At 39.9% G+C, this 25,347-nt stretch overlaps 1 protein-coding gene across 2 annotated transcripts in view; it reads right to left on the bottom strand.

The window, feature by feature from the left end:
• The window catches only part of KHDRBS2 (KH RNA binding domain containing, signal transduction associated 2), a 387,275-nt gene that overhangs the window by 251,358 nt on the left and 110,570 nt on the right, over positions 1-25,347 (bottom strand). The window lies entirely within an intron of this gene.

The raw sequence follows: 25,347 nt of genomic DNA, 5'->3' as shown, positions 1-25,347 counted from the left end.
GATCCAAATATTAATCTCTAAAGCTACAATTTTTGACAGTCCTCTGGAGTTGGATCTACAAGATTTTGTTCAGATGCAAAGACAGCAATTTACAACAGTGACAGCAATTAAATAAATTATTTTCTTCATTTAAATAAATTATCATCCCTAAAACATGAATTACATCCATCTGTGGCAGCATGTTTCCTTCCGCTATTCAGTAGGAGCTGTCAGCGTGTAATTTTTATTTCATGCAGATAGAATTTGATGAATAAATGAATTCCTTGTTTCTCTTCAGACTAGGCTGAAGACCTAATCTTACTTCCACCTATTTGTTCAGAAACGACCATAGTTTTGGTGAATAATAAATGGATGTAACGTAACTAATATGGAAGTAACCCTGTCACAGGATTGTCACTCAACGCTCAGACTCTTACACAACTCTCACACTCATATTGGTCTGCTTCGGATGGAAAAAACAAGGAGAACGCAGAATGGGTTTCTCCCTGGTTTTTTCTTTTTGATTTACTGAAACTGCAACGATTAATTGGTCCGATGTATACTTTATAGAATGAATCTTTAAAAAGTTATTATTCGTCTCTTGGAAATATGCTTTTCAAAGACAGCAGTCTACAGCCTTGCCAACAGATAAATAATTAATAACTGAAGTAAAATAAATATATTTGTGAAGTAGCCTTTTCAGGTAGTGACACTAATTAAAATTCCTTATTTTTACTTTGTCATTTCAAAGCACCAAATTTATTTATTATATGACAGAATTCACCGTGACAGAGTGACGAAGTGAAAATGTGTTTGATATCGCATGTAGACATTAAGGTTTATCTGTAAAATATATATTTTTTTAACATTTATTTTATCTTTACAAAGGTTTTGAGGCAATTATAAACTGTAGGTGTGAGGTAGCTAGCAAACTCCTAAATAATTATTTTTGAGAGGTAGTTAAAATGTGATGAAGAACCAGTTATTATTAACATCAAAGCAATCAAACTGATTTATACAAAATTACAGGATATGGAGAAGATGAGCAATGAGTCGAAAGGAAAGTGACTCAGAGATGTTTACAGCACGGGATTTATGACAAGTCCTAAGGAAACATGACAAAAATATCCTTTCACTATCACAATTACTCTTAATTTGCACAATTAGAGTCTACTGTATACTTTGGAGAAAAATATATGTAATTAAAGAAAATTAGTGAAACATTCAATATACTGTTTTTCCTTATTTTCATGTAAATGGTTTTAAAGTGCTCTGATGTAAACGGCTAAACGCCAGCTTTCAAGAGCTAATCAATGTTTTTTGTTTTATGCTAAAAGGAATTTTTTAAATGCCATTGTCAGTAGACCTGTATGTATACAAATAAGTATGTGTATCTTAAATGAACTCCATCAAAAATCTATTACTGTAATCTCTCATGGTTTTTTATAAGCAGAGCACAGTCCCCATTGACCTGAAAGCTAGAGGTAATCAATGTGCCAGTGTCTCCAAGCACAATTTAGTACAGCATATCTGAAAAGAAATACTGTAAATCAAGCACTAAGCAGAAACAATAATTTATTAGGAGCTATAAATATCTTCCCATTCTATACAAAATGGTTCCTTATAACTGAGATTTCCCTACACTGGAAAATGTAAGCCAGACAAAAACGTACCAGTTGAAAACATATTGGGCATGTTTCCCCTTTTAAAGAGTTTCTTTCATAGCTCTTTATCTTAGCCTGTATCATTAGCAATTCTAACATGTTTAGCTAATTACTATGAATCCTTACTTGGTTAAAGTGACTGTACACAGCTAATCAGATCATTTTCCTTTTAGTTCCAACTGCAATTTCGATCCCATTATCCCATTAAAAAAAAATATCCACTGCTTATTGAAATTATTAAAATAGAATAATATTTAGGACAAACTTCAGGAATAAAGACTCTGTTCTAGCTTTGCATAACTACTGATTTCTGTTTAATTTCATTAATTTCATTTTGGCACAATCCAAATTATGTCATATAGATGTATATAAGGAGGTTAAAAGTTGCCAAAAGTTAGTGGACTATATTACCCTGGGGAGCAGTATCCCAAAGGAAATTGTGTAAGAACCAAAAAATGGAGAATTTCAACTTCAAGCTGACTAAAATATACATTATGGAGTATAACATATGCAACACAGGATTGTCTTCTATGTTTCAAAGATTCATGTTAATGAGTTCCGGCTCATTTCGTTTGAAATAATTGCAATGTAATGACTGTACTGTGATTTGGATTACAAGTCTGAGCAGATTTGCAAAACCCGTGTTCACGTGTCTCCACAATGAAGCAAGCGGGCAGAGGACCGCTCTCGGTTCCACAATCATAGAATCATGAAATCGTCTAGCTTGGAAGGGACCTTTAAGATCATCTAGTCCAACCATCAACCTAACTCTGATAAAAGAACAAACAAACAAAAAAACCAAAAGAAAACCATACAAAAACACCCCCACATCACTAAACCATGTCTCTAAGCACTATGTCAACTCGTCTTTTGAAAACCTCCAGGGATGGTGCCTCAACCACCTCCCTGGGCAGCCCATTCCAATCCTTAATAACCCTTTCTATGTAAAAATTTTTTCTAATATCCAATCTGAACCTCCCCTGGCACAACCTGAGGCCATTTCCTCTTGTCCCATCGCCTGTGACTTGGGAGAAGAGACCGACCCCCGCCTCTCTACAGCCTCCTTTCAGGGAGTTGTAGAGAGCGATAAGGTCTCCCCTCAGCCTCCTTTTCTCCAGGCTGAACACCCCCAGCTCCCTCAGCCTCTCCTCATAAGACTTGTTCTCCAGACCTCTCTCCAGCTCCGTTGCCCTTCTCTGGACCCGCTCCAGCACCTCAATGTCTTTTTTGTGGTGAGGGGCCCAAAACTGGACACAGCACTCGAGGTGAACCGTGCAGTCAAGCAGCTCTCGCTTCTGCCTTAGCTAAACTTCTGAAATTATTAAACTACTGAGCTGACGAGGGTGCGCAGGCTGCATCCAGGCACGCACACATGCCAGGAGACAAACTCAGCCTTGTACTTGGGCATTGGTCCTGCTAACATGGTTACAACTGCCCAGGCAAAGCTGTGGACCAGTCAACGAACCCTCTCCCACGCAATCTCCGAGCAGCCGCTGGGAATTAACTGGGCCAGGAATGACTTCCAAGATGCATATTTTATGAAGTCATCTTGTTACAGAGGACAGCAGATTTAATGCTATGGACATGGCTAGACTGTAACAGCTGGCCACGGAGCCTAACAGGCATTGGCACTGTGTAATTTGACAGTATAGATGCGGCCACGAGCACTGTGGTTACAGCTGAAATCCAAGAGCAAAATATTTATGGTCTCTGCTGTGCTAAATTTTCGTCTTCATTAAATTAATGTTATAAGACTCTTAAAGTCCTCTGAAATGTTTGCATTAAAATAGAATTTCCTATATACAAGACCATTCAGCGTTTAAAGTACTACACATGCATATTAATCACTTAAATCTCTTTCCCTGTAAGGCTGAGAGAAGATTATCGATTACTATTATACCCTTACCAGAGAGAAGGCATGAACTCACTCCTTATCCTAAAGCACTTTTTAAAAACCATAATACAGGAAGCATAACGTTCCAAATAGATGTAATTAAAGTGTTTTGAAAGAAGAACAACAAAATATGACTTTTCCCTTTCTACCTAGCTAAGTCAACCACCATCTTACTGTGAGCTGTAGCAGCAGACTGAAAAAACAATCTGGAGGGTATCACCAAACCTAAGGAGTTTTGTCAAATCACATTTTGACACACCTTGGTATTTAAGTACACTATGTCATTAAAAACATGATGTGAAACGAAAAACATGCATTCAGTACAAAACACCAATAGAGGCAAAGAGCAAGGATTCTATAGACCAAGTGTATGTTAACTCACGTATTTTGGGGAAAAAAAAAAAATTGAAGTTATATTTCACAATGTCTGAATGATGCATCGCAGAAACCTATTTAACCTATTAGAAATATTTGAATGAACCTGTTAGAAATATTTACATGATTCGGGGAAAACTATGGATGAATATATTTTGTCTTCTTGGATGTGCTGGGCATAGGGGCTCTCAAGATGCTAATGAAGAAGCTTAGACACCACAGAACAGGAGGTGAAGTTTCTTGTTGTGGACTACACCCAGGTCCAGAGTTAAGGAAGAAGACGACTGGAAGAGATGGTCTGTCCATCTCTTGGACAGGCTGGAGAGCTGGGCAAGGAAGAACCTCATGAGGTTCAACAGGGAAAAGTTTAGGGTCCTGCACCTGGGGAAGAAGAATGTTAGGCACCAATACAGGTTAGGTGTGGACCTGCTGGAGTCAAGTTCTGAAGAGAAAGATCTGGGGGTCCCGGTAGACAGAAAAATGACAATGAGCAAGCAGTGTGCTCTTGTGGCCAGGAAGGCCAACGGAATCCTGGGCTGCATAGGGAAGAGTGTGGCCAGTAGGTGGAGGGAGGTCATTCTCCCCCTCTACTCTGCACTGGTGAGGCCACAACTGGAATACTGCATCCAGTTCTGGGATCCCCAATTCAAGAGAGACAGGGAACTACTGGAAAGAGTCCAGCGAAGGGCAACGAGGATGATTAAGGGATTGGAGCATCTCCCTTATGAAGAAAGGCTGAGAGAGCTGGGACTCTTTAGTCTGGAGAAGAGAAGGCTGAGGGGAGACCTTATCAATGCTTATAAGTATCTCAAGGGTGGGCTGAAGGAGGAGGGAGCCAGACTCTTTTCAGTGGTTGCCAGTGAGAGGATGAGCGGCAACGGGCACAAGTTGGAACATAGGAGGTTCCATTCAAATATGAGGAAAAACTTCTTCACCGTGAGGGTGCCAGAGCCCTGGAACAGGCTGCCCAGGGAGGTTGTGGAGTCCCCTTCTTTGGAGATTTTCAAGACCCGCCTGGATGCAGTCCTGAGTAACATGCTCTGACATGCTCTGGGCAATCCTGCTTCGGCAGGGGAGTTGGACTAGATGATCTTTATGGTCCCTTCCAACTCTAAAAATTCAGTGAAATTCAGTCCCATGCTAATACTGAGTTTTTCCGCTACAGATATTCCGTTGTACAAACCACCTAGGCAAGGAACAGCGCTTTACTTTGCTCTGGACTTCCAATGGAACACAGAAAAATCTTGGCAGTGTCAGACTACCCGTGGGGGGTGCTGCAGCTACGGAGGCGATGGGTTCTGCTGCGATAAACCCACAACACAGACAAACGGGAAGGCTGAGAGCAACAGGCGAGCGATACAGAAAGCAGACTCTTGGGAACGGCAGCTGCAAAACACACCGCTATAGCAGGTGTGGGGTGGCTTAACCCAGCACCCACAAAGGCATGGTAGCTATTCAGTCTGCCCCTGGTCTCATCTAAGCGACAGCAGCCTTCACCGCAGACAGTGCTGGACCTGAGCTGGCCAGCCTGGGGACCCCTCACATCTCAGGATGACGTGTTGCAATCACATCTTCTCTATATTTAAAACGGCAAAGAAAGCCTGGTATAAACAGCTACTGGGGAAGAAGGTGCTAGTTAAAAGATTGAGGCTTTGTTTACATAGTGGTATTAAAAAAAAAAAAAAAAAAGTATTTAAAACAAGTTATAAAGTGGAGTACTTAAACTGCATTTATCTCTTGTTTGGACACATTTACTCAAAATTGACGTGGTCTTAATTTGAATTAATTTCTGAACCAAATAAATATAGAAACTAATTAGGACAACAAAATTCATGGCACTAAATTTTCCCAAGAATCCCAGAGCAAACACATTCCTTTTCATGCAAAAAAGCACAGCCTTTTTTTTTTTTTTTTTTTCTTTTTTACACAGGGACACTGAACACCTTATAAACCTTTTCTGACACTGAAATTAAAGCTGTCATATCTCTACTTAGAGAAACCGATTATTTTTGCAGCGCTGATAAATTAACAGTTTTCTTTCGAAGACAAAATATCACCTTTCCGCCGTAGCTAAATGGGAAATTTTTCAGCCAGATTGTATAGGTTTTGGAAAGTTATGCTGTGTAACAGAGAATATTTGGAAAAAATTAATTACACCAATCACTGCTGCATCACCTGTAGTAACATTTAGTTCATATTCACGATATTAACCTCTCCCCAATTTGGAAGCATCAAATAATTTGTTTAAATAACAAATGCTTCTTACTCCAGTGAAACAACATAATTACTGAGACAAAGACACTTCAATGTAAGGCAAACACACTGCGAGGGTATCAAACAACGGTAACGTAATTTTTAGAAAGAAAAATTTATTTTCAGTAAACAGTCTGAAGGAGGAAGCATAGAGATTTACAGCTATGATAACTTAAGCTTAAAAAAGACACCATCTATTACAATCAGCGCATATCTTACTAAGAACCTGATTACCCGTACTGCTCTTCTTAAAGAGCATGATTTTCATTACCAAGCAAATTATTATAAAGGTTTGCTTTCTTTTCTGGTAGGGGTCTCAGGATACTTGGAGAAAAAAAAATGTTAAACTCGAAGTAGGAAGAGATGTCCTCGCATAGAAATAGAAACACCACCTGACAATAACCCATTCAGAGGGCTTAATGTAAAAATGTTTTGAAAATAAAAATATCTACAAACTTTTTTTCTTGCTGCTTATTAACTGCATCCGACACCACTTTTGGGAATTTGGTTTTGGCTTCAATTGTGTTTCTACCCTTCTTTCTACCTTTTTTCTCAAAAAAGAAATTAAAAATGGAATCACTCAAAATGAGTAATTTCTACTGTATGAGAAATTCTGATTTTTTTCTTTTTCCTACTGGTCAAAGCGGAAAAAATAGTGAAACAATTATAAGAGTATGAAGTAGGTTTATAACCTACTCTTTAAAGATTTTAAATATTTTCATTATTTCAAAAATTATTTGAAATGTGACTTTGTTTTTATTTTTACTATTTCATATTATTTTATGATTTTGTGAACGGAAATTAAATATCTGGTGTGTTCATTAACACACCTTCTTCTCTTTCAAGAAAGAGACGTTTCAACTAGTATTCACTAGAAGCTCACAACTCAACTCTCACAACTGAAATATTAAAAAAAAATTTCAACTACAGTTTTGTAACGTGTTCTCAGACAGTATTAATGCATTGCCATGAATAGTTTAATACGTTTAAAATGCAATTATAAAATAAATTAGAAACAGATTTCTCAATTTTTTAAAAAAGTAACCTGAAGAGTCTACAAAACAACAGAATGACTTTCTAGCAATTATCAAATACACCATTAGCAAGTTTGCTGATGATACAAAACTGGGAGGAGCTGTTGACTCTCTTGAGGGACAGGAGGCCTTGCAGAGAGATCCAGATAGAGCGGAGCATTGGGCAATGATTAACGGGACGAAATTTGACAAGTCAAAATGCTGGATTCTAGGCCTAGGATGGAGAAATGCCAGGCACAAGTATAAACTGGGAGGGGAGTGGCTGGAGAGCAGCCCTGCAGAGAGGGATCTGGGGGTGCTGGTCGACAGCAGGCTCAACACAAGCCAGCAGTGTGCCCTGGCAGCCTGGAAGAGGGCAAACCACATCCTGGGGTGCATCAAACACAGTGTGGTCAAGAGAGGGGATTATCCTGGCCTCACCAGCAGTACTGAGTGCAGCTCTGGGCCCCACAATTGAAGAAGGATGTGAAGGTCCTTGAATGCATCCAGAGGAGGGCAACAAAGCTGGTGAAAGGGCTGGAAGGAACGTCCTATGAGGAGTGACTAAGGACCTTGGGTTTGTCTAGTTTGGAGAAAAGGAGCCTGAGGGGTGACCTCATTGCTCTCTACAGCTTCCTGAGGCAGGGAAGTGGAGAGGGAGGTGCTGATCGCTTCTCCCTGGTGTCCAGTGACAGGATGTGTGGGAATGGTTCAAATCTGCACCAGGGGAGGTTTAGACTGGACATTAGGAAGCATTTCTTTACCGAGAGAGTGGTCAAACACGGGAACAGGCTTCCTAGAGAGGTGGTTGATGCCCCAAGCCTGTCAGTGTTTGAGGCATTTGGACAATCCCTTAACTATATGATTTAGCTTTTAGTCAGCCCCAAACTGGTCAGGCAGTTGGACTCAATGATCACTCGTCCAACTGAACTATCCTATCCCATCCCATATTGCTGTAAAATCTCTCACTTTGGCTCAAGAACTTTTTTTCTTAACAGCACCAATGTGATGGTGTTTTACGCTTTGTAGTCAGAGCTTAGGTAACGGGTCTACTCAATATAAAGAAATAACTACATTTTTAACTTTGGAATTTATCTTTTCTCATTCGAGTCATGGGATGATTCTTATGAGTCAGATCTAATTTGCATAGTTATAATTTTATTTTAAGCTTGGTATTTCACAGAAAGTTGTTCCACAAAGCTGATGAAGAATAACATCATATTTCTGTTGCTGTTGTACTCAGTCTGCCCTGCAACAGCCTCAGTTCCTAACCAGGGCCCTCGTTATGGAAAGAACTGGCACATGTTCCCTGAATAGAGTTTCCATCCCATCTTCTGTCCACAGAACTTGCAAGAATTTACATGGCTGCCCCCTTTAAGATGCAGCTGAAATTAGTAAATACAAAAACCCCATTAAATTTAGTGGGACTACAAGCTGAAAGATAATGAGCGTAGACACGTTTTCCTCCCTTAAAGACATGGCTGGGAAAAAACAACAGAAAACCCTCTCAAGTCTACTCTCCCACATCTTTGCAGCCACAGTTTTGTTGTTATTACAAAAGGAGGGTTTGTTTGTTTGTTTTAATGTTGGCTTTTGTCTTTAACTTCCCTATCTTCTAAGCTCGGCAGGTTCTGTGACAATAATATTAGGTGTTGATTTCCACATTTGGTACACCCTGCACAAATCTCTAGTCCTCAACAAACCCCCGTATCTCAAAACTATTTCCGACAATTGGCTTCATTCAGAGCATGGCAAAAGAAACTGGCTCCCGAGGAAAATGTCAAGGACAGATTATAGAGAAAATTGCCAGCGTGGACATTTCTTGACCTTTGCCATTCTTTTGACTTCTGAGCCTTTGCAGCTCCAAGTCTCTGCCCATCATTGCACAGTTCCAGGCGATGATACATCTTGAACGAGGAAACCTTGATACATCTTCAAGAGGAAAAAAGTCGTTCCATTGAAATAGCTTTTTTTTTTTTTAGGGGAAAATATTATTTTTTTTAAATAAAAAGCTGTTTGAGGGAAAGGTAGCAACCAGTTTTAGTGATGTGTGTTCAGATAAATCAGTGCTCTTTCAGATGATTGCTCAGAAGTACTAAGCCTTTTCTGTAAGATCATTTCCTCTGCACTGTTTCAAGTAAAGAATTGGAGAATGAAACGAAAATTAAAAGGTAGGGCAGAGAAAGCATCGCTAATATCTGGAATAACTCAGCTAGTCAAATGACAGAAAACAACTATCGCCAGAGCGTAGGCTATCAACTTATTTTTATAATTAAAAAAAATCAAAACAAAATTATCACTCTTCCAGCAACGCGTTTAATGCCCCTAAACCCAGCAAAGCTAAATGATGCTGTGGAAGCTTGATGCCTCAAAGCATCAGCTCCTTTCTTTGAAAACTCTCCAGAACAGCCAGTCTTGCCATTCAGTAATGCTACCCTTCTTTGTATGAAGGGTATCTTCATACATATTGAAGTATCTTCAATAACTTTGAGGTATTCTTGACAAGCTGGTTAAGCAAATAGCAGACAACATACAGGCAAATAATTTGTGAAGGAATTCCCTTCCTGTACTGCCAATGATTACGTTAATACAGCATTACAAAATAAAGTTCCATCACCTAAATGCACATAAAACAGACATTCAGCTACTCACGGCCACCAAAATGAATCACGGAATCACGGAATTGTCAGAGTTGGAAGGGACCTCTAGAGATCATCTAGTCCAACTCCCCTGCCAAAGCAGGGTTGCCCAGAGCACATCACTCAGGACTGCATCCAGGTGGGGCTTGAAGATCTCCAGAGAAGGGGACTCCACGATCTCCCTGGGCAGCCTGTTCCAGGGCTCTGGCACCCTCACCCTAAAGAAGTTCTTCCTCATATTTGAATGGAGCTTCCCATGTTCCAGCTTGTGCCCGTTGCCCCTCGTCCTGTCACTGGGAACCACTGAAAAGAGTCCGGCTCCATCCTCCTTCAACCCACACTTTAGATACTTATAAGCATTCATAAGGTCTCCCCTCAGCCTTCTCTTCTCCAGGCTAAAGAGTCCCAGCTCTCTCAGCCTTTCTTCATAAGGGAGATGCTCCAATCCCTTAATCATCTTAGTTGCCCTACATTGGACTCTCTCCAGCAGTTCCCTGTCTCTCTTGAACTGGGGAGCCCAGAACTGGACACAGTATTCCAGAACTTATGTTAAGTAAAGATCTTTTTTTCATAGCAGACCTTGAAAACTAGAGGACTTCTGTAATAATACACTGAGACCCTTTGTAAAAGAACAGTAGCTGTTTATGAGCTCTTCTTGCCAACATTTCATCTTCTCAGTCAGCCCAATGCTACACAAACCTGTGCTAACTCTGAATGCCAGCCGGTTGCTGGCATGATTCATGGTTGCCCCCTGAATCAGTCTGGGGGTGACGCCATTAAATGGCATTGCAGATTTACACAGCACAACCTGGTTCATTCTACACCTGCTCTCCACTACCTCAGCGACCTCTGGGGAATCGTCACTGGTGAAAACCATTGGACCTTACAAAGCCACTGCAGGGGTAGGAAAATACCGAGCAGTAACCTTTGTGCATACTCCAACTAGTCCTCAGCAACAAGAGTCCTGACAGAATGAGAGTCTGGATGTGCTGTTTATAGAGTATTTGCTGTCCTTCAGCTCAGCTGTGCTACCTGCTACAATTAGTACAATTAGAAAATTAAGTGGCTGTAATACTAAATCATGTGATAACTGCATTTCCACAGTCATCACAAGAAGGACACTTAGAAGGCTACTGGCAAGCTGCTGATGAGCTTCTGCAACTCAGTGCTTCAGAGGCTTGATGCCTCATTCAGGCTGGGCTCGCTGGTGCAAGGCATGCACCTAGAGGGCTGTTCTATAACCCAGAAAACCTCAACACTGTATATTAACTTCTGTATATTCTTCCACTTCTTCTCTTTCACTTACTGCTTATATATACTACTGCTTCTCTTTCACTTACTTGCTTATAAATACTTAAAGGAGTGTGTCAAGAGGACAGGGCCAGTCTTTTCTCAGTGGTGCCCAGGGACGGGACAAGAGGAAATGGGCACAAACTTGAACATAGGAAGTTTCACCTAAACATGAGGAGGAACTTCTTTCCTTTGAGGGTGGCAGAGCCCTGGAACAGGCTGCCCAGGGAGGTGGTGGAGTCTCCTTCTCTGGAGATGTTCAAACCCCACGTGGACATGTTCCTGTGCAACCTGCTCTGGCAGGAGGTTGGACTAGATGATCTACAGAGTCCCTTCCAACCCCATATCATTCTGTGATTCTGTGATACTGCTCAAGAGCAACAGTATGACAAACAAAAGGAACCAGTGATTATCAGAGTACAACATGGAAACTGCACAGAGAGCAAACAATTCAACCAATGTGTTCCTAGTCTAATATACTACTATTACAAATGGACTCAGAACACAAAGAAAATTACTTACAATTCTCTGCTATAAAAAAGCATGTATGCACACATGTACACACGAGGCTGTAACTGTAGAAATTAACTTAATTTTTAAATGAGCTGCTTTAAATATGTGACCTAAAAATAAGTTAATGATAATTAAATTTTGAAAAAACTATAGATCAATGCTGAATTTTCACATTACAAAATTACTAGAAATAATTTCATAAACAGTTTGAAACCATTAATTTCCTTTTTTTACACTGAAGAAGCAGTTTCATTTTTCATGTAAGCTGAGGCTAGAAGATAAAGCCTTGTCACAGAAGGCATTTAATCTGATAAAAGCTAGTCAGTTTTATGGAATTTGCACAGAATGCAAACCCAAGGAATCCTTCAATATTTGTTGACTTGAAATTTAATAAAATTTAGATTTCAGTGAAATATTGTCCTGTTTGGGAGAGTGAAAGTCGGACATGTCAGGAACAAGTCGGGGAACATTTGACAGTTTAACAGTGCAGCCAATTTGGCTCAAGTGCCTAGCAATATCCTTTGGCACTTACTCATTTAACAGACTAGTTCTGGCCTGGGGCCCAATTCCTACTATTGTAGCTCAAATGAGTCTTTAAGTTATTCCAGTGTCCACTGGGCAGGGATGATGAAGAGACAAATTCAGGATGAAGAAGCTGAAGTTCAATACTTCAAAAATGTCCTGCTTAACCTTAGCTGAAATTAATCAAAATACCACTAAGAACCTAATCATTGTTTAAAAGTGTTTTTTTTTGTTTGTTTGGGGTTTTTTTTTTGGTTTTTTTTTTTTTTTTTCAATTACAGGACAAGTTTATTATATAAACATACAGACACATAACACCGAGAGTTTTGGCAATAACCTTCCTCTGCAAAATTCTGTTATTCCTAAATAGTGCAGTTCAAAATTCTTCTCCAGCAACACCAATATGTATAATATGCAACAGAACCTCATGCCAAAGCGCTCAATCATTTTCTCCTCATATCCAAAAGGTGTCACCTTCAGAAAAGACACTGGCATAAACATAGTTAAAAATGGAAGGGACACCAGGCAATTTTAAGTGAAACTCTACAAATGACACCAAAGAAGTTCAACATAATCTTCTCATGCTCAAACACGCACATATCCCAAGACCCTTCATCCAAAAAGAACTGAACAGCTGATAGTAAAAACTGGGAGAAACCATTGATCTTTTAGAAATCAAAGAATACCAGAGCTTTCTAAAATACAGGCTCAGTAGCTCTTTGCCTGTTTCATCAAGAAACACACAGGCAAACTTCATGCCTCTGTTTTCAAGCCATGTTTATTTGACGTGTTCACAAAGAGATTAATTTAAGGTCTGAAGTACCGCACAACCTAAGTCTGTTAACGTCTGCTCAAGATACATGTGGCACAGTGTCCGTTTTGCAGATTCTGATTAGTGACTGTCTAGTATGATGCCTATTATGAACTGATCTCAGCTTTTCTTAAAATCAAAAAATATCTCATGCCCCCTTCTTCCGACCAATTTATGTACTAACCTCAGTATGTGGTTAATGGATCTCATGTCCCCATGAGACAAAGCTTGGCTCAAAAATAAGACACTTCTTCCAAAAAAAATTGACAAGAAAACACGGGAACTAACAACTCCACAAACAAACCACTTTTTTTCAAAAAAATACACACTAGATATTTACTGTCCAATAGACATATTTCTTGACATATAACTAATTAAGTACTCCGCAATTGCAGAAGTATAGAATAAAACAAAGCAGTTAGCACTATTCAGGCAATAGTGATGTCGAGCGTTCGAGAGAAAGATTTGCATGTGCACTTTTATTTTTATTAATTTATAGTAATAAACAAAAGGAAAGAATGCAGTCGGGCAGGTTTTCATTTCAATGTTTTTTAACAAAAGCTTTGTTTTTCCATTAAATTATAGGAAAAAGAGTTGTCTCTGCCAATCAAGCAATACAAGTGATGGAAAGTCACCCTTACATAGCCCTAGAAACATTCACCAGCTGTGCAAAAACCCTCACACTAATAACTGGAACAGTCTCTGTACAAAATAACCATCCTAGGAAAACCTTTTCAAAATGATTTGCTACCTGCCATGCAGATGGAAATAGTTCTGCTCCGATTCATGAAAGATTGTGTGGTAATGTCTCAGTAACTATAAAGAGTACTTCTGAAATATTCACCTGCTATTTGAGGCTCTTCTACGACCAACCAGATAACTGTGTGCAGAGTACCTCATAGCTCAGGCTGAAAAAAAACAATAATCTAGACTTCATTAAATAAAATATACTGATAAGTGACTGACTGCTAAAAACATATATTGTTGCTAATTGGAAGTGCAATATATTTCAGTCATGTTTTTCTAACTAGAAACCCTTTTTTTTTTTTTTTTGTCTTATTTACTTTCCTTTTACTTACATAGTTTAGAAACATCTTATTCAGAGTCCTAAGTAGCAAAGTTAGGATATGTAATTAAAGATGTCCGAGAGCATCTTTAAGTTACCACGGAAGAAACGAGGATTTGAAAACTGACCTCTGGGGGTGCTAGAACAGCCTGTGGGGGATAAAGTTGGTGAAGTGACTGGCTGGTTATGAAGCTGGGTGACCATGAGTGAAAGACTCTTCCTTCTTGCCTTTTATGAAAGAATAAAAGAACTACTCCCCATCCATGACTTAGAGCTACCCCAATACTTATAAACCATGCAGCAGGATTGAAGAGGTAGTAACAGGAGATGTTGTGAGGACAGGGCACAATACAGAAGTTCTGACCCTATCCATTTTTACTGGATAATGCAAAATTATAAAGTAATTAGAATATCCTTTAAACAGGAACAACCAGTTTACACCCCATGCATTGAAGAAAACAGGGTAAGATCATATTAGGCAAAAATCTGTCAGTACAGATTAAGAGATAGATGATGTTGTCTTGACATAAGGGCATGAGATTGATCTCCAGAAAAAAACCAAACCAAACCAAAACTGCCAAGTCTTAAGAATCCTCTCACATGCTCCAGAGGCTCTCACCCCAGCGTACCATTTGCATTGGGATGTTCACTTTCTCCCACAAGGCCTATCCAGCCACAGCTCAGTTCCTGTTCCTTCGCTTAACATCATCCAACCTTCCTACAGACTTGTACCAGTTCCTCTGGGGCCTTGCTCCAGTACACTTCATCTCCCAATACTGCTCTACCCCTTTTCTATTCAAGACAACTTATTTCTTACTCTCCTCTCTATGAAACAGGAAACAGGTCATTTATTGGGAAGTGTCTACTGATTTTACAAGTATATAAAAAGATACTAGGTCCACCTAATGCTTTTTCTTATTCATGTTTTCCAAAGACGTGTTTTCTTTCTCCTCTGTGAGGAAAGACAGCTGGGAGAATACACAAAGACTGATTTTGAATGTTCTTTTTATTTTCTTTATAAATTCTTGCAGATGCTATATTGCCATTTTTAAAATATTGGAATAACGTATCCTGTTTCTGAATTCTACTTGTTTCTGAATCAAACTCAATATTAGAATGTAATACACTTCCAGTGTGAAGTCCCAATGAAGCAGATGAAGCTTTTCATGGGTGCATTTATAGTCCAGTTGATTAAGACCAAAGGTTCATGACCTTAAAAAGTATTTTAGAAAAGGGAATACCTGAAAGACAGGATGATTGTGAGAAACAAACCAATAATGATAATTATTTGAAATTAAAAAATCATTTGAAAATAAAAAATCATTATTATTAAAATAATAATGTTATTATTATTTTAAAATAGCTAAAAAAATTAGTAGTAATCCAAAAGTATTTAAGCAGATGCAGAACCCTGCAAAACATGCTATTTGAAACTAAAATAGCCCTTTGCTTACTTTCACTTGCTAATCATCATGACTTTCACAAAAGTTGTCTTTACAGGAAACAATCTTAGAGACTAGTGAGCAAGTGATAATCATCAGAATGATGTACTGTACTTTCTTTGAACACATCCAAAATGTTTAAAAAATGCTCATAAAGTTTTAACTTTATTAGGAATCCGAAACAAGTAGAAAGGAAAGGAATCTGCAGTAATGAAAACAAAAAAGCCACCCTCAATTGTCCTGTTAAATTGAACACAAAAGATCCAATTCTGACAGGCAAAACCCTTCACCATGCTGCCATTATATCGATGCTCAAAAAAGTGCTGATTGCACGGCTCCGCACTAGTATTATCACTGTATGCTCATTGTGTGTACGAGGATCATTACAGACAAGAGGAAAACCGATTTTCATCATCCAGAAAACAAATTCCTGATACGGCACATCACTACAAACAACAGTAGGAGCAGTTTTATGCTGTTGGAACTTCTAAAGAGAAGCCAACACAGTTCCAGTGAGGATGTCTCTGCTATATTGTGAATTAATAACTTACAAAAAATTATGATAAATACTTCACAATATCTGAATACATTACTCTGAAAATAATTTTTTAAACATACAACAATATGACCATATATATGGGCATCTATTGCCAGTTCTATACTATTTATTCTATTCTAAAACAGTCTATTAAGTAGCATCAAAGATTCTCTATGGTAAGGAGAGATACAGAAAGCTGATATGGGCTTAAAAGTATGATGTCACTACAAAACAGCTGCCTATAGACCTCAATAAAGCACTACAAAATAACTGAGCTCTTTGCTCAGACATTAAAAAGTAAAAGAAAGAGAAACTACGTGAGTATGCGAAAATCAATAAGGAAAGCATTCATTTTTCTCATTCTTATGTTCTAGCTGCAATAGCCAAATATCTCATTCTTGGTGTGCTGACCCATAAAGGAAAAACTAAATTTTGTTCTAAATGAGTGATCATGATACAAGGAAAAGTTGATGAGAAAACAAAAAAAAAGCATTATGTCCCAGGCTGTTTGGTAAAGATTTCCTTGTTTGTTTGTTTTCTCTTTGCTCATTCAGACATTGGTCCTGACATCAATTATTTCTCAGAATCGAAGAGTTTGTGGGGCAGAATCCACCTGGAAGATGGAGTTCTGCTCTGCATAACAACTTATAAAACATGCAAATACAAATTGGATTGAAAGTGAATGCACTGAGAAAACTTTGCTGTTAACAGCTTTTAAATAAAGGTGTACATTAGAGATGACAAAAAAATTTCTGAACAGATTATTAGCTATCGTTTGACCTGCAAATGATGAAATATAGTTAAAATGGCAGTTAGGTAAGAGCCTACCTTATTAACAGAAAACAGCTGTGAGTCGTTAAGACTTTGAAGTCTTCTACACAGCTATCAGCTTCTAGCAGATCAACAGCATTTACTAGGTTTAAGGTTTCCAACATCAGGAATCTCTGAATGCATACACACTTTGGAAAGCCCAGTGGGGTACCGAGATGGGGTACCCAGTGGGGTACTGCTGAAAGTCAGATAACAAAGCAAGATTTGAAAAGGCACAAGTGTGGCCATTCCCACTCTTTGAGGTACCAAGTCACTTTAGGTAGTTAAATTCTTTGTCTGCCTCAGCAGTGCCTTGGCACGTATCTATTACAGCAAAGTAATATTGTCCTTTTACGCAGAGACTTTAAAAGTAAGGGTCCAAATTCTACCTCAGTTACACTGAAAGATAATTTCTAGTGGTCTCGTGCGCCACTGCCAGATTTTGACAAATTAATATTGCTGCATACAAACACACCACCATTCAAAACCAATGAGCTAACAAAATAGGTAAGCCGTAGGAATCTCGACTGTGGCAATTGGCGAGGACGTGGGATTGAGATGCCTGAGCACAGATATCTACAGACACTTAAAACTGGGCATCCTGGCTGGCCTTGGGCTGCCTCTTCAGAAAGGCAGGCATCTTCACTGTTAATTCGGTTTTGTTTGCCAGATCTGAAAAATGCCTGAAGCATCTGCTATGGTGTCGAACGCCTTTGGTGAGGCAAAGCAATTCCACTCAGGTCCTTCCTCATCGAAGTGACTGGTGACACTGAAGGAACGCCAGCCCCATTTCACGCTGTCAACAGAGGTAGATTACCCCAATTCTCTGACCTCATGTACAAGAACAATGCGTCAAACATTTTCAACAGTAACAATCCTAAACAAAAAAATCCCTGTCTCCAGTATCTTGCATAGAATCTAACCCAGCAACCTATGTAGTTCATTTACTTTTTCTTAGCTATGTGCACAACTACAAAGAAAAATATGGGAACGTGGTGTGGCATTAGTACATTACTCCGTTTTCTTACAGTACCAAATTTAATTTTCAATGCAAGAAGTCTAATTCAGTGCAAAACCACTATTCTATATATTGATGAATAAATTCAAAATGTCAAGTGGTGTTGCACGTATTGTTAACAACACTTAAGTCACATACTCCCACAATTTCTGATTTAAATAACTAAAAAAAGAGTTTGCCTTTAGTTTATTGAAACAGAATTAAATGCCTTGATTTAAGATATGTACTTACTCAAATATTACTGAAAGGACATTGCAATGCAGCTGGTATGTGCGTTACAAGACCAATGAACAAATTTATATGAAAATTGGCAGGTACTTGCTAAGTGGAAAATGATTTAGAGAAAAAAAAAAATCACAGTTAATTTTTGCAAACTGGTAATACTGAGCAGTTTAAATACAATTGTTCCCTTTTATAACGTGGATTGCATCGACACTCAAGTAAGTTTAAGTATTGTCAAATATTTTTACATTAAATCAAACTCTGGAAGGGTTCTGTACTGAATTTTATTAGATAGTATCACGGTCCTGCCAAGCTGGTGCGTAGTCATTGGAGAAATGAAAAAGTGCACGAAGAATAGTACTTGACCTTGCATTTACTATAAAAAAAGCCTAACTGCTAAAAATCACTGCAAGTTTAAAACAAACAAACAAACAAACAAACAACAAACCAGCCCTTAAGTAGTTTTCTTGCTTCAGTTGCAATGGAGATATTCTTCAAGGTCAGCTCAAATGCACCTCAGCCCTGTAACTCTGCACTGGCGACGGCTGAGATGAACCTCGTGCACAGAATGCTACCAGAACAAATGAAAACAGCTCAAAAGAAATATATTACTCAAACCTTTCCTATTAAAATATCTCTTTTTAGTAAGTGGTGTTACTTAATTGCTGTGCTAACTCCTCTGTTTTTTTTTTTTTTCTTTCTATATCCAGGGAAGAATTCAGTTTTGCTATAACCTATTTTTACAGGAGCTTTCTTGCATTGTTATTCTATCCAAATGATGTGAAAATCAGTTTTAATACAAGGTCCTCCAAAGAAGCTTAATTATGAACATGTAAGGATCACCTCTGCTATTTCTTTACAAGCAATCTGCTTTCCATATTTTTTCCTCTAGCAGCTGCACTGGCTTACCTACAGATTTAACAGCAGGTAGCAAAAAATTGACAAGATGAAGAATGCATTTGCTAACAGGGAATTTACATACCCCTAGCTCATGCATCACCACAGCTTCCACAAGTTTTAATGACTCTTCTGAACTGACAAGATGAGGATGCTCCCACTCTGTGGGACTAATCAGCACCAGTAAAATGCCCCAGTGACCAAAATTGGACTGAAAGTTGCATAATCTTGCTGTTAAGACAAATGGGGATAGTGGGGTTCATTTAGTTTCTCTCCATTACAACATCCACTGAAACCAAAAACCCTTTTAAGAAGGAAAGGAAGGCATAAGGAATTCAAATGGAACAACAGAAAACTAATCTTAGTGGAAAAGACATCTGAAGTTTATACAGATGTACTATACATTATATAGAAATGTTCTGCTTGTGCATTCATCCTCCTGTATTAACAAGGGATCATTATACAAGATGGAAATTTCTATGAAATGACAGAATGCGACAGGCTACTTGTCAACAAATCTTTCTAGGTTCAAAATTGCATGAGGACAGTTTATTCTTGTTCTATCAGTTGAGCTTATCAGGTGCTGAAAATCGTATCTTTATTTCTCCAAAATGAAACTCTAATGCATTTGGTATGACCAAGAAGGGAGTAAGAAGTATGTCAAGCTAGAAGAGGTTCCTAAAAATATATTAGAAAAGATACCACTTTCAAGGTTAGTAACTGCTCAGTGGATTAGTCTGCTTCGGAGAAAATGAATTATTTTAGCAGGCTTCAAAAGCAGGAATCACAAACTGTGTGACCAAGAGTCATGAAGCTGCTCAGAGGATGGGGAATTCATGTTAATGGCTTCTCTCAACCAAGTATAATATCTCTATTGCCACTTTGTCATTTCCTCTTTGATCTGCTGTGCTTAGGAAGGCAGGAACTTTTTAAGTCACAAAATCTGTATGGGGCACTGAACTGCGGAGATAATTTTTGGCTGACCTCAGTTTCAGAGAACATATAGACTGAACCCGTTTGGGTGCGTCTTGAGCAGACATCAGTGCAAACAGCAGGTGTAGTTCACAACTGGCCCCACAATATGGCCCCTTATTATCTCCACAAACATGCTGCTACTGCAACAATAAATCTTCAAGAGACGTTGCTAACTCTGGTTGAGATCTTAGATGTATCAATTGTTTATAAATCCATAAGGTTTGATTGAATGAAACATACCATTGCTCTAATCTGCAACCCACAAATTACTTCCCCTTGAAACAATATACTGATTTCTTTTCACAGAACTATAACAAACTTACGAGCAATAAAGCATATCAAAATCTTATACATCAATTTGAACTTTTCTCCCCCCCCTTCTTTCTAATACATAAAGAAACAATACCAAATGTCATCCTCCCTCCCTGGGAGAGCACAGTTTATCTGCCCAAGAACACGTGTTTAATCATTACGGAATTAAAAGGGAAAAAACTAAGGAAAGAAAGAATAAAAAAAGATCCAGACTGATTAAAAAATGGAGAAGTGGGTAGAGTGAACAGCTCGATGTCACATTCCCCCTACCCTGACCACTGCCATGTGTTACGGTGCCTTCTGGTAATACTAAATAGATTGAGTTTTTATTCACGTTCCCCTAAATAAACCAGTCTAGTCAGGTTGCAGAAAAACAGTTCTAAAGCCATCTACCGGACTCTGAGGAGTATCCAGCAGTAACAACCTAGATGTCTGGTACTACCCTCCTGGACGTAACTCACACAATAGTGTAAGGAAGCCAGAAAAAAATTCCTCTGAACTCAACACGAAAAGCTGCAGCTATAGTATATCATTCTGCAGTATAAAAGCATTTTTGTAACAATTTAAGACCAGAAGTGCATTAGAGAGATTGATATGAAGACAAAAACAGACTCGCTGCATGTACTATACTATCTAAATTAATATAAAATTAAAAATACAAATCAAGTAAAAAAAACCCCACCTATTGTCATAGTGACCAATCCCACCAGCATAATACATAGGCTCTTTGATTATTTTGATTTGATGTATATTCAACAACAGAACAGCAGTCATTCCTATGAAAACAACAGAACAACTTAGATACAAAATTAGGTAAGTTACTACCTTCTTGAATATTTATGAAGTAGATAGATATAACAACTGTACTCTCACATAAGTACACACTATTTACATTTTATAATCCTTTTTGTAGCTATTTTCTGCAACAATTTACCACTAATAATCCTGAAAATACGTATTTAATTACACTAATTATTTGCATGTTTAAGTGATCGCAAGGGATTTTTTCCATTACATTTATTTAATTTCCTGTCTTTTAAATGAATGAACATCAGTTAAACATGTACTGGTAATGCAGATCCTCTCCTAATGAATTTATGAAGTCCGTCTTGTTTTAAGCAGCCCGTTAGTATTGACGTACGTCGTGGAGATACACAGGTATTGTCTACAAGCAACGCAACAATGCTTGGAGGAAGTCATCCTCAGGACTTCCATATGCTCGGCTGAAAAGATGTCTCTCTTGATGTGTTATCTGACACAGCAGGAACAGGCCAAGAAGAAAGCAGGATTTCTTGGGAAGAAAAGAGCAGTTTCTGAATAGATAGGATTTCAACCCCAAGGATGCGATGCACAGGATACAACCTTCATGGTCACAGTGGCTTCTGTCTGCAGGACCTAATGCACTACCCCTACACACAGTTTGACTAGAAACTCTCAAAATATCAACTTTGCAAGGGTTATGTTTATAAAATAGTTTCAGTATCTTTCTAAAATTAAAGTTAAATTTTGAAGAAAGTTATGTCAAAGAGACATTCTGGCAGGGAAGACTTCATTTTTATTTCTAATTTATACAGCTTACATGGTATATGAGGGGGAAGCAGATTTTTGAATAATTCAGCAGCGACAAGCCTCTATGTGAGGAGAATGATGAGGGATGTGAGGAATTAGTAAGATAGAAAGAAGACATGCATCTCTCTGGGGTCTGAGAATGGCAAACCCAGGGATGCAGAGCGTATAGGAGCCCACTGAATAGTTGCATGGACAGTGCTCTGGAAACTGAGAAATATAGCTCCTTAACAGAGGATGCATGAAATATTACAGCGAACAACACTGGAGCAGAGTCAGAAGAAAAGACTTACATGTTGTTATGACTATCAGTATGCACACGAATGCACAGCTATATCCGTGGACTAAGAAGTTCTCTACTCTGTAATTTACCACCAGTAGCTAGATACAAAAACCCACCTGCAGAACCTGCAATATTAGCCCCTATACATAAGAATCTCTGAAATACCCGTTTCCCCTTCCTGTTACAATGCATTATTAAAGCATTAAAATAAAAAAAATACAATTTTTTTTTTTTTTTCCCCCCACGAAGAGCACAGTGTACCCGAAAAGAATGAAGGTGTCCATACTTAGATCATACACAGAAATGCTACATAGAATCATCTAGGTTGGAAAAGACCCTTGGGATCATCGAGTCCAACCATCTACCCTACTCTACAAAGTTTTCCCCTACACTATATCCCGCAACACCACATCTAAGCGACTCTTAAACTCATCCAAGGACGGTGACTCAACCACCTCCCCAGGCAGCCTGTTCCAGTGTCTGATCACTCTTACTGTGAAGAACCTCTTCCTAATGTCTAGTCTAAACCTACCCTGTTGCAGCTTGAAGCCATTCCCTCTTGTTCTGTCGCTATTTGCTTGTGAGAAGAGACCAGCACCAACCTCTCTACAGTGTCCCTTCAAGTAGTTGTAGAGAGTGATGAGGTCACCCCTCAGTCTCCTCTTCCTCATACTAAACAGTCCCAGCTCCCTCAATCGTTCTTCGTACGATTTATTCTCCAGGCCCTTCACCAGCTCCGTTGCCCTCCTCTGTACCCGCTCCAGCACCTCGATATCTCTCTTAGGTATTTAGGTGCCCAAAACTGGACACAATACTCGAGGTGTGGCCTCACCAGTGCTGAGTACAGGGGGACAATCACCTCCCTACATATATAAAGTCAGGACAGAACAATACCTATAGACAAGAATCCATATCATCTGTTGTTAAGGAAATGCATAAAAGAAGAGTTAGGTGCTACAGAGAGATAAACTGGTCTATCTGAAATAGTTGGGAAGACATCTATTGTGATGTGAGGGACAACCAGCAAAAAGACAGATGAAACAAACACGTAATCAGGTGTCAGCAGTATAATACAGAAGGTAAAAGGACAACACCTGTTACACAGTCTGGCTTCTATAAAGTTTTACAACTTGCAAGAAGCCAAGTGAAAAATGGTGCCGATGGGGTTCTAATTGACAAGCGGCTGAATATGAGCCGGCAGTGTGCCCAGGTGGCCAAGAAAGCCAACGGCATCCTGGCTTCTATTAGAAATAGCGTGACCAGCAGAAGGAGGGAGGTGATTGTGCCCCTGTACTCAGCACTGGTGAGGCCACACCTGGAGTATTGTGTTCAGTTTTGGGCACCTCAATACAAGAGAGATATCAAGGTGCTGGAGCGAGTGCAGAGGAGGGCAACGAAGCTGGTGAAGGGCCTGGAAAACAAATCATATGAAGAGCGGTTGAAGGAGCTGGGACTGTTTAGTCTGAGGAAGAGGAGGCTGAGGGGAGACCTCATCACTCTCTACAACTACTTGAAAGGACACTGTAGAGAGGTTGGTGCTGGTCTCTTCGCACAGGTAATTAATGATAGAACGAGAGGGAATGGCTTCAAGCTCCAGCAGGGTAGGTTTAGACTGAACATTAGGAAAGAATTTTTCACAGAAAGAGTGGTTGGGCATTGGAATAGGCTGCCCAGGGAGGTGGTTGAGTCACCATCCCTGGATGTGTTTAAGAGCCGTTTAGATGTGGTGTTGGGGGATATGATATAGGGAAGAACTTTGTAGTGTAGGGTGGATGGTTGGACTCGATGATCCCGGGGGTCTCTTCCAACCTGGATGATTCTATGATATTAATGAAACTACATCTGCTGATGATGTGGCACTTCACATGCAAGTTGTGGCATTAAAATCATAGAATTCTCATAGAACAGGTTGGAAGGGACCTTTAAGATCATCTAGTCCAACCATCAACCTAACTCTGATAAAAAAAACAACCCACAAAATCTCCCCCCCCAACCACTACGTCAACCTGTTTTTTGAAAACCTCCAGGGATGGTGCCTCAACCACTTCCCTGGGCAGCCCATTCCAATCCTTAATAACCCTTTCAGTGTAAAAATTTTTTCTAATATCCAATCTGAACCTCCCCTGGCACAACTTGAGGTCATTTCCTCTTGTCCCATCGCCTGTGACTTGGGAGAAGAAACCGACCCCCGCCTCTCTACACCCTCCTTTCAGGGAGTTGTAGGGAGCGAGAAGGTCTCCCCTCAGCCTCCTTTTCTCCAGGCTGAACACCCCCAGCTCCTTCAGCCTCTCCTCATAAGACTTGTTCTCCAGACCCCTTCACCAGCTCCGTTGCCCTTCTCTGGACCCGCTCCAGCACCTCAATGTCTTTTTTGTGGTGAGGGGCCCAAAACTGGACACAGCACTCGAGGTGGGGCCTCACCAGTGCTGAGTACAGGGGGACGATCACCTCTCAACTCCTACCCACCATGCTGTTCCTGATCCAGGCCAGGATGCTGTTGGCCTTCTTGGCCACCTGGGCACACTGCTGGCTCATGTTCAGCCGACAGTCGACCAACACCCCCAGGTCCTTTTCTGCCAGGCAGCTCCAGCTACTCTGCCCCAAGCTTGTAGTGCTGCATGGGGTTGGTGTGACCCAAGGGCAGGACCTGGCACTTGGCCTTGTTGAACCTCATCCCATTGGCCTCGGCCCATCCATCCAGCCTGTCCAGATCCCTCTGCAAAGCCTTTCTACCCTCCAGCAGGTCAACACTCCCACCCAACTTGGTGTTGTCTGCAAACTGACTGAGGGTGCACTCGATCCCCTCGTCCAGGTCATTGATGAAGATGTTAAAGAGAACCAGCCCCAATACTGAGCCCTGGGGGACACCACTCGTGACTGGCCACCGACTGGATTTAACTCCATTCACCACCACTCTTTGGGCCCAACTCTGCAGCCAGTTTTTAACACAGCAGAGAGTCCTCCCATCCAAGCCATGGCATCCAGTTTCTCCAGAATGATGTGGGAAACTGTATCAAAGGCCTTGCTAAAGTCCAGGTAAACAACATCCACAGCCTTTCCCTCATCCACCAAGTGGGTCACTTTGTCATAGAAGGAGATCAGGTTTGTCAAGCAGGACCTGCCCCTCGTGAACCTGTGCTTGCTGGGCCTGACCACCTGGGTGTCCTTCATGTGCCACATAATGGCACTCAGGATGATCTATTCCATAACCTTCCCAGGCACTGAGGTCAGACTGACAGGCCTGTAGTTCCCTGCATCCTCCTTC

This window comes from Numenius arquata, chromosome 9 (assembly GCF_964106895.1).
Source record: "Numenius arquata chromosome 9, bNumArq3.hap1.1, whole genome shotgun sequence".
In the NCBI taxonomy this organism is placed as follows: domain Eukaryota; kingdom Metazoa; phylum Chordata; class Aves; order Charadriiformes; family Scolopacidae; genus Numenius; species Numenius arquata.
This window is presented reverse-complemented; position numbering and strand designations above follow the sequence as displayed.